This window comes from Phacochoerus africanus, chromosome 8 (genome assembly GCF_016906955.1).
Source record: "Phacochoerus africanus isolate WHEZ1 chromosome 8, ROS_Pafr_v1, whole genome shotgun sequence".
Lineage (NCBI taxonomy): Eukaryota > Metazoa > Chordata > Mammalia > Artiodactyla > Suidae > Phacochoerus > Phacochoerus africanus.
Window position 1 is genome coordinate 56,613,373 of NC_062551.1, and position 9,068 is coordinate 56,622,440.

Sequence of the window (9,068 nt, forward strand, 5' to 3'; positions counted from 1 at the left end):
TCATGTTGGTTGTATGTACCCTTGATATGATGAGATGAAAATGGCATGTATACCTCTGCAAATCTCCTTCAAAAACACAGATCTCCAGTATAATTATGAGAAAATTCTCACGTTAAGGGTGTTTCTACGAAATACCATACTAGGGATCTTCAAATCTGTCATAATCATTACAAATGAGAAATATCTCACATACTGTCACAGTAAAGAGAAGACTCAGTAGAAGTGACTACAACATATGACTTGTTATCTGGATGGGTCCTTGGAAAGGAAAAAAGGATATGAAGGAAAAACTAAGAAACACTGAATAAAATATTAACTTTAGCTGATATGAATTAATCAATTTTAGTTCATGAATTAGAACAACTTTACACATTAACATAAGATATTAATAAAAGTCAGTGAAATTGAGTGTGGGGTCTAAGGGAAATATGTGGAAACTGACATTTTTGTAAATCTAAGACTGTTCTAAAATAATACTCCTTCAAACAACATGTCCAGATTTAAATTTCTTAGTGCATAACTTGCATTTGGTTCTGAGATGTTCCTCATAGGGACATATCACCAGGGTGTGATTCTGTGCTTGATTTAAGTCAATCTCAGAGATCCCACTATGGTGTAGTGGGTTAAGAATCCAACTGTATTAGCTGGGGTCATTGCAGAGGCTCAGGTTCTATTCACAGCGCAGTGCAGTGGGTTAAATTATCTGGCATTGCTGCAGCTGCAGCTTGGCATCCATCCTAGAACTTGGCCCAGGAATTTCTGTATGAGCTGGTGTGGCCATTTAAAAAACAAAAAGCAGTCTCAATCCATCAGGGAGATGAGTCTCCTTCAGGGCAAACAGAGAAAACTTCAGGTCATTTATAGGATGTTTGAACTGGGAATTTGAAGCTTGAGCTCAGCTTTGCATTCACATCTTTGTCCAATAACATGAGAAGCAAGCAGCCCATGATATTACATTCATTAATTTCCTTTGAATATTCATAAGGGTCTTTAGATACTTACTGCTGATAAAAGGTAGATGAGGATTATTCAGTTCAACTACATTGCACATCTATACTTCTGGATCAGAATGTGTATGATCAGTAGTTTCCAACCACTGGAAATGAGCTCATTAGTGCTTTTAAAACTAATCAAATTAGAAAGCTATTTCCAGAAACCCAGGAACCAATTATAATATGAAGCCAAGGAATGATATACAACTTTATGCAACCTACATTAACAAACAACATAAGAAGTGAAAAATATCTCCTATAAAAAAGTAATGCAGTATCATTGTCTTTGTATAAATTACAAAAGTGGTGAAAATAATCTATGCTATTAAATGTCACATCAGTGGTCATGTATTGACATACCCACCAGCATGTCTGTGCATTCTGACAGTATCTGCTTATTGACCCAAGTGGTGCATACAGCAATGTGTTCAGTTGGAACAGTTTCATTGATCTGTGCATTTAGGACCTATGCATGTATTTAAAATTTTTAAAATGCATGTCTCTAAAATACGGCACTTGAAAGTAGATTTGTGTATAATGTCCTTCCATTGTCAAGACAGAATGAAAGATTTTAAATAGAATGACTCTGAGAAGTTTTTGAAATTACACTTTCTGCCAGTACCATGCTGTTTTGATGAATGTTGCTTTGTAGCATAGCCTGAAGACGGGGACATGATTCCTCTAGTTCTATTTTTCTTTTTAGAGATGGTTTTGGCTATTCAGGATCTTTTCTGTTTCCATACAAATTTTAAAAAATTATCTAATGGTGTGAAAAAATGACATTGGTAATTTGATAGGCAACCTACAGATTCAATACAATCCCTTACATATGTGCAGAGTTAAAGTAAAACCTCCCAAGTACATTGTTTCTCTATTTCCCTGTGTTGGATGCTGCACATTGTGGTAAATGTCACTTTTCCTATGGATATAACTGGCAAATGGAATGATGAAAACATCACAAACAAGGGATTTTGGGTACTGTTCTGCTCTTTCTCATGACAAAACCAGAGAAGCACTATCATAGTATTACTCTCATTCCCTGATATTTCATGTCTGGGGCCTGTGCTCTGGGCCAGCATCTCCATGGTTTTCATCCTGTACAGACACCTGCAGCAGGTCCAACACTTGCATAGGACAAATGCCTCCCCTAGATCCTCCCATGAGTCCAGAGCTGCCAAAACCATCCTTCTCTGGGTGAGCACCTTTGTTTACTTTTATATCCTTTCCTCTATCTTTCAACTGATTTTGACTCTTCTTTGTAATCCCTGCTGATTCCTTGTGAACATCACTATAGTCATGGCTGTGTGGTTCCCAACTATCCGCCCATTTCTTCTCCTGAGCTGTGACTCCACAGAACACAGGCTCCACTTTGCCTGGAAAAGGAATGCGCCATCTCTTACTGTTTTGAGAAATCTGTAAATCAGATGCCTTTCCACAGTGCACCGTTGCCACTTCATTCATTTGTTCACCCTCTGAGTCCTAACGTAATGTTTGAACTGGCACCTGAGGAATCATTTCTTCCAGGCTTGTTCATGTTGTTGGCAGGTATGATTTCCCCTAATTACTCCCACATGACTCACTCCATTGAGGAAGCCAGTTTAGTGAGTTGAATCCCCCTCCAGTTTTCAATCTCTTACATCTCTGTTGTATTTATTTGACACCTGTTCTTTAAAGCCCAGGGGGTTATGTTCCACCCACCGCCCCCTTCACTAAGCAGGAACATCCATTGCAGTCAGTTGGGGCTGCTGTAACAAGAAGACCACGGGACTCTGCTCCAAGTTGGAGTAGGAAGATCCTGAGCCTCCTTCTCGCATGGAGACACGGAAATTACAGTTATATGGAGAGCAAATACTGATGAGGAAGACCAGGAGCTGCCAGAAGAGACCTTCTACTACTAAAGAAATGAAGAATGATCCACAGCAAGACGGTTAGGAAGAGTGGAGCTGTGGTTTAGACAGGAACCATCGCCCTTGTGAGTGACCCCCACACAGGAGAAGAATAAATGGCCAGGTTTCTCCCTGAGGAGTGAGGGGTCTCAGCCCTGCACTGGGGTCTCACAGCATGGAGATAAGACCCCAGACCACTGAGCTTTGAAAGCCAGTGGGGCTTTTTTTCAGTAGAGCCAGAGGGCTGTGGGGACTAGAGACTCCACTCTTAAAAATTATTACGAAGTATGTTTGGTTTATAATATTCTGTTGTTTGGAATTGTACATCAAAGTGGTTCAATTGTTCTTTTCAGATTGTATTTCATTATGGTTTATTGCAAGCTATTGAATGTAATTCTTTGTGTTATATAGTAAATCCTAGTTGCTTATTTACTTTGAGAAGAGTGGCTTCTGTTAATCCCACAATCCTAATTTGTCCCTCCCTCTCTCCCCCTCCCCTTTGGTAACCATAAGTTTGTTTTCTATGTCTGTGGGTCTGTTTTTGCTTTGTGTATAGATTCTTTTGTGTTACTTTGGGATTCCACGTGTGATAGCATACAGTATTTGTCTTTCTCTGTTTGACTTACCTGCATGTATAATATTCTCTAGGTCCATACATGTAGCTATAAATGGCAATATTTAACTTTGTAATGGCTGAGTAATACTCCAATGCATGCATGTGTGTGTGCATGTGTGTGTGTGTGTTAATATACATAGGGGTGGGCATTTGGGTGGATTCTGTGTCTTGGCTATTATAAATACTGCTGTCACATTGGGGTGCAGGTATCTTTTTCAATTAGAGATTTTATATTTTATGGATATATTCTCAGGAGGAGGATTCTATTTTTAGTTTTTAAAGGAACATTTGTATTGTCTTCCAGGGTGTCTGCACCAGTTTACACTCCCACCAAAAATGTATAGGGTTCACTTTCCCACAACCTGCTCAGCAATTATTGTTTGTGGACTACTTAATAATTATGATTCTGACCACTCTGAGGTGATAGCTCATTGTGGTTTAAATTTGCATTTATCTAATAATTAGTGAAGTTGAGCATTGTTTCAGGTGCCTGTTGGTCACCTGTATGTCTTTTTGGAGAAATGTCTATTTAGATCTTTAGCTATTTTTTGATTGGGGTATTTTATTGATATTGATATATATGAACTGTTTGTGTGATCTGGATATTAAACTCTTTGTTGGTCACATCATTTTCAACTATTTTCTCCCTTTCCCTAGGTTGTCCTTCATGTGTGGGGGTGATTTTCTTTTCTGTGCAAAAGCTTTGAAGTTTGATTAGGTCCAAAGTGTTTATTTTTTTTCCTTCCTTTCTTTTGCCAAGTGAGACTGATCTAAAAAAATATTGCTTCAATTTATGTCAGAGAATTTTGCCCTTGTTACGTTTTAGGAGTAGTAATATGTCATGTCTTATGTTTAGGTCTTTAAACCAATTTTTTTGCTTTTTTAATTAATTTTTAATTTTTATCTTTTTATGGCCACACCCAAGGCATATAGAGTTTCCCAAGCTAGGGGTCAAATTGGAGCTGTAGCTGCCAGCCTACACTACACCTTATGGCAAGGCTGGATCCTTAACCCATTGAGCGAGGCTGGGGATTGAACCTGTGTCCTCATGGATACTAGTCAGGTTCATTAACTGCTGAGCCATGACAGGAACGTCTGCCTTTTTTTTTTAAATGGCTGCACCTCTGGGACATGGAATTTCCCAGGCTAGGGGTCAAATTGGAGCCTCAGCTGTCAACCTATGGCACAGTCATGGCAATGCCAGTTGCAAGCCACGTCTATGGCCTACACCACAGCTTGTGGCAATGGCTAGATCCTTTAACCCATTGAGCAAGGCCAAGGATCACCCATATCCACATGGATATGAGTCAGGTTCTTAACCCATTGAGTCACAATGGGAACTCCCTAGGACTTTAAGCCATTTTGAGTTTGTTTTTTGTTTGTTTGTTTTTTTCTTTTTAAGGCTGCACCCATGACATATGGATGTTCCCAGCCTGGGGGTCAAATCGGACCTGTAGCCACTGGCCTATGTCACAGCCAGAGCAATGCCAGCTCCAAGCCACAGCTGTGACCTACACCACAGCTCACAGCAATGCCAGATCCTTAATCCAGTGAGCAAGGCCAGGGATCAAACATGCATCCTCTTGGACTATAGTCAGATTTGTTTCTGCTGAGCCGCTTATGGGAACTCCCTTGAGTTTATTTTTGTATGTGATGCAGGAAGTGTTCTAATTTTATTGGTTTATATGTGGCAGTCCAGCTTTCCCAGGAGTGTTTGCTGAAGTGATTGTCATTTCTCTTTTGTATGTTCTTGCCTCTTTTGGCAATGATTCATCGACTAGATGTGCGGGTTTTTTCCTGGGCTCTCTGTTTCATTGACCTATATGTGTATTTTTGTGCCAATACCACACTGTTTTGAGTACTTCAGCTTTGTAGTATAGTCTGAAATCTGCCCGTTTTATGGCTCCTACTTTGTTGTTTTTCCTCAGAATTGGTTTGGAAATTCAGGGTCTTAGGTAGTTCCATATGAATTGTCGAATTATTTGTTGTAGTTCTGTGGAAAAATGACAGTTTTTTTGTTTTGTTTTTTAAAAATTATTCATTTTATATATTTCTATTTGTGTCACATCCTCTGTGGCATGTCTTTAATCCACCTGGCTGGACTGGGATCCAACCAGGGCCTCTGCAGCAAGCTGCGCCATGGGATTCTTAACCTACTGTGACACAGCAAGGATGCCCTGCCATAGGTCTTTTGATACCTATTGCATTAAATCTGTAGGTATTTTGGGAGGGGGTACTATGGCCATTTTCACAACAGTAATTCTTTCAGTCTAAGACCATGGGATATCTTTCCATTTGTTAGAATCATCTTCACTTTCCTTTATCAGTGTTTTCAACATTTGTTTTTTTCACCTCCTCAGTTAAGTTTATTTCTAGGTATTCTTTGATGCAATTTTCAATGGAAATTTTTACTTTCTCTTTCTGATATTTCACTATTAGTGCAAAAAATGTTAACCAATTTTCCTAGCCTGATCTTTTATCCTGCTACATTGCTGAATTCATTTATCGGTCCTTATGGGGTTTGTGTAGTGTCTTTAGTTTCTGTACATAGAGTATTCGATTACCTTCAAATAATGACAAATTTACCTCTTCCTTTCCTATCTCAAAACATTTAAATTTATTTTTCTTGTCTGTTTGCCACGGATAGGACTTCCAAAAATACATTGAATACAAGTGATGAGAGTGGGCATTCTTGTCCTCTGCCTAAATTTAGTGGGAAGACTTTCAGCTTTTCACTGTTGAGTCTTCTTTGGGTGGTGTGTTTGTCATAAATATCTCTTGTTATGTTGAGATATGTTCCCCCATACATAATTTGGCAAGAGTTTTTATCACAAATGGATGTTAAATTTTCTCATATGCTTTTTCTGCATCTGTTGAGATGATATGTGTTTCTTGTCCTTTCTTAATGAATTGAATCCTATTATTTTGATCATTGTTAGAACATCACCTCACACAGTGTAGAAAAATAAACTCAGAAGAGATTAAAGACCTGAATGTAAGACCTGAAACCATATAACTAGAAGAAAATGTAGATGGAACCCTCTGACATAAACCCTGGCAATATTTGGGGGGGGGATAGATCTCCTAAGGCAAAGGAAGCAAAAGAAAAGGTAAAGGAATGGGGTTGCTTTGAACTTCAAGGCCTTTGCACAGCAAAGGGCACCCCTGAAAAAACAAGAGGACAGTCCAGTAAATGGGGGAAATATTTCCAAATATTATGGCCACAAGGGAGAAAATCAAAAACACTTGAGCATCACATATAACTCACTATTAAAAACACAAATGGCCCAATTAGAAAATGGATCAAAACCTGAATAGAGATTTTTCCAAAGAAGACCTATAGATGTCCAACAGAAATATGAAAATATTCTTTATATTGCTAACCATCCGAGAAATGTACATCAAAATCAAGATGGGGAGTTCCCGTCGTGGCGCAGTGGTTAACGAATCCAACTAGGAACCATGAGGTTGCAGGTTCGGTCCCTGGCCTTGCTCAGTGGCTTAAGGATCTGGCGTTGCCGTGAGCTGTGGTGTAGGTTGCAGACGCGGCTTGGATCCTGTGTTGCTGTGGCTCTGGCATAGGCTGGCAGCTACAGCTCCACTTAGACCCCTAGCCTGGGAAACTCCACATGCTGGGGGAGTGGCCCAAGAAATGGCAAAAAGACAAAAAAAAAAAAACAAAAACCAAGATGGAACCATCGCCTCACACCAGTCAGAATGGCTATCTCAAAAGGCCACCAATAAGAGATGTTGGAGAGGATCTGGAGAAAGGGGACCCCTGTACACTGTTGATGGGAATGTAAATGGGAACAGCCACCATGGAGAACAGTATAGAGCTTCTTCAAGAAAAGGAAAGTAGAACTATGGTAGGATGTACCAATTCCAGTCTTGAGTATATACATGGAGAAATTAAAGCACCAAGATGAAACGAGAAATGCACCCCAAATGTTCATTAGTGGGTTTATTTACAATAGTCAAGATACAAAAGCAGCCAAGGTGTCCATCAACAGATCAATGAGTAAAGATGTCTCTCTGTTTCTCCCTCTCCTGCCTTCTCTTTATCCATCTGTGTATATAACTCGACATGGATGGACCTGGAGGGTATTATGCTTAGTGAAATATGTCAGAGAGGAGACCTCATGGTGGTGTAGCAGTCACGAACCCAACAAGTATCCATGAGGATGCATGTTTGATCCCTGGCCTTGCTCAGTGGGTTAAGGATCCAGTATTGTCATGAGGTGTGGTATAGGTCACAGACGTGACTTGGATCTGGCATTGCTGTGGCTGTGGTATAGATTGGCAGCTGCAGCTCCGATTTGACCCCTAGCCTGGGAACATCTGCATACCACAGGTTGTGGCCCTAAAAGACAGGGAAAAAAAAAGAAATACATCAGAGAAAAACAAATACTGTATTTGTTATTTACATGGGAAATCAAGAAAGAAAGTGCATAAATGAATGTAACAAAACAGAAACACACACATGAATATCACAGTCTGCATATGACAAAAGGTATTTCTCATTGTTGCAGAGGTTGGGAAGTCCGTGATCAGGGTGCTAACAGATTTGGTGTCTGATGAGATAGCTCTGCTTGTTTTGCTGATGGCCCTCTTGGTTGAATCCTCACATGTTGGCAAGAGAGAAGAAGCAAGCTTACTCTTTTATCTCAGTATAAAAGCCTTAAGCCCATACATGAGAGCTTCAACACATGACAATTATGTCCAAAGCCTTCCTTTCCAAATACCACTTAAGAATTTTATAATATGAATTTTAGAGGGACACAACATTAAGTCCACAACATAGTTCTATGGTTAGTCACCTTCATTGTATCTTCCTAGTCTCCGTTGCCATCGTACAGGATATTACCAAGGTGGTAACACCAGAGGATACAGATCTATTTTATGATGACTCCAGTAGATCTTTTGCTAGGAAAAAATATTTTTAATTGTTACCATATTGATATGGCTATGAACAGTGGTTACCTCTTAGGGTGGTCTCATAGGAGTGAAAACATTACTGGAAATATTTCTGTTCCATTTTATTATGTTTTATTTCTTATATAAAGCGTATATGCTCTTTTAAAAATTACATGGTTAGGATGTTTAGAAATGTTTAGAAAGGTACTTTCATCAGTGGGCCCTTTTATCATAAATGTTTTCCAGACATAAATATTTACGTTAATGCTAGTTCCCATTGTCTTATTTAGAATAAAGAGCATGCAAAAAAAGACATAGGTATTTGGAAGGGGTCATGTCTCTTGCTGAGAGTGAATGACCAGGACCGGTAAATAGGCTGTCCTTCCAGATGGTATGCTCTCTAATTACCTCTGGGTCCCCAAGAGTTAGAGTATGATGTACTGGGTATAGATTCTGGGTGCATATACACAATGGAATATTACTCAGCCATTAAAAGGAACGAAATACCAGAATTTTTAGCAACATAGATGGACCTAGAAATTATCATGCTAAGTGAGGTCAGTCAGGCAATGAGACACCCACATCGAATGCTTTCACTGACATGTGGAATCTGAAAAAAGGACAGAATGAACTTCTTTGCAGAACAGATACTGACTCACA

At 39.4% G+C, this 9,068-nt stretch overlaps 1 pseudogene; it reads left to right on the forward strand.

The window, feature by feature from the left end:
* The first annotated feature begins 1,821 nt into the window (after nt 1-1,821).
* Nucleotides 1,822-2,411, forward strand: LOC125133244 (vomeronasal type-1 receptor 4-like; annotated as a pseudogene).
* The last annotated feature ends 6,657 nt before the right edge of the window (nt 2,412-9,068 follow it).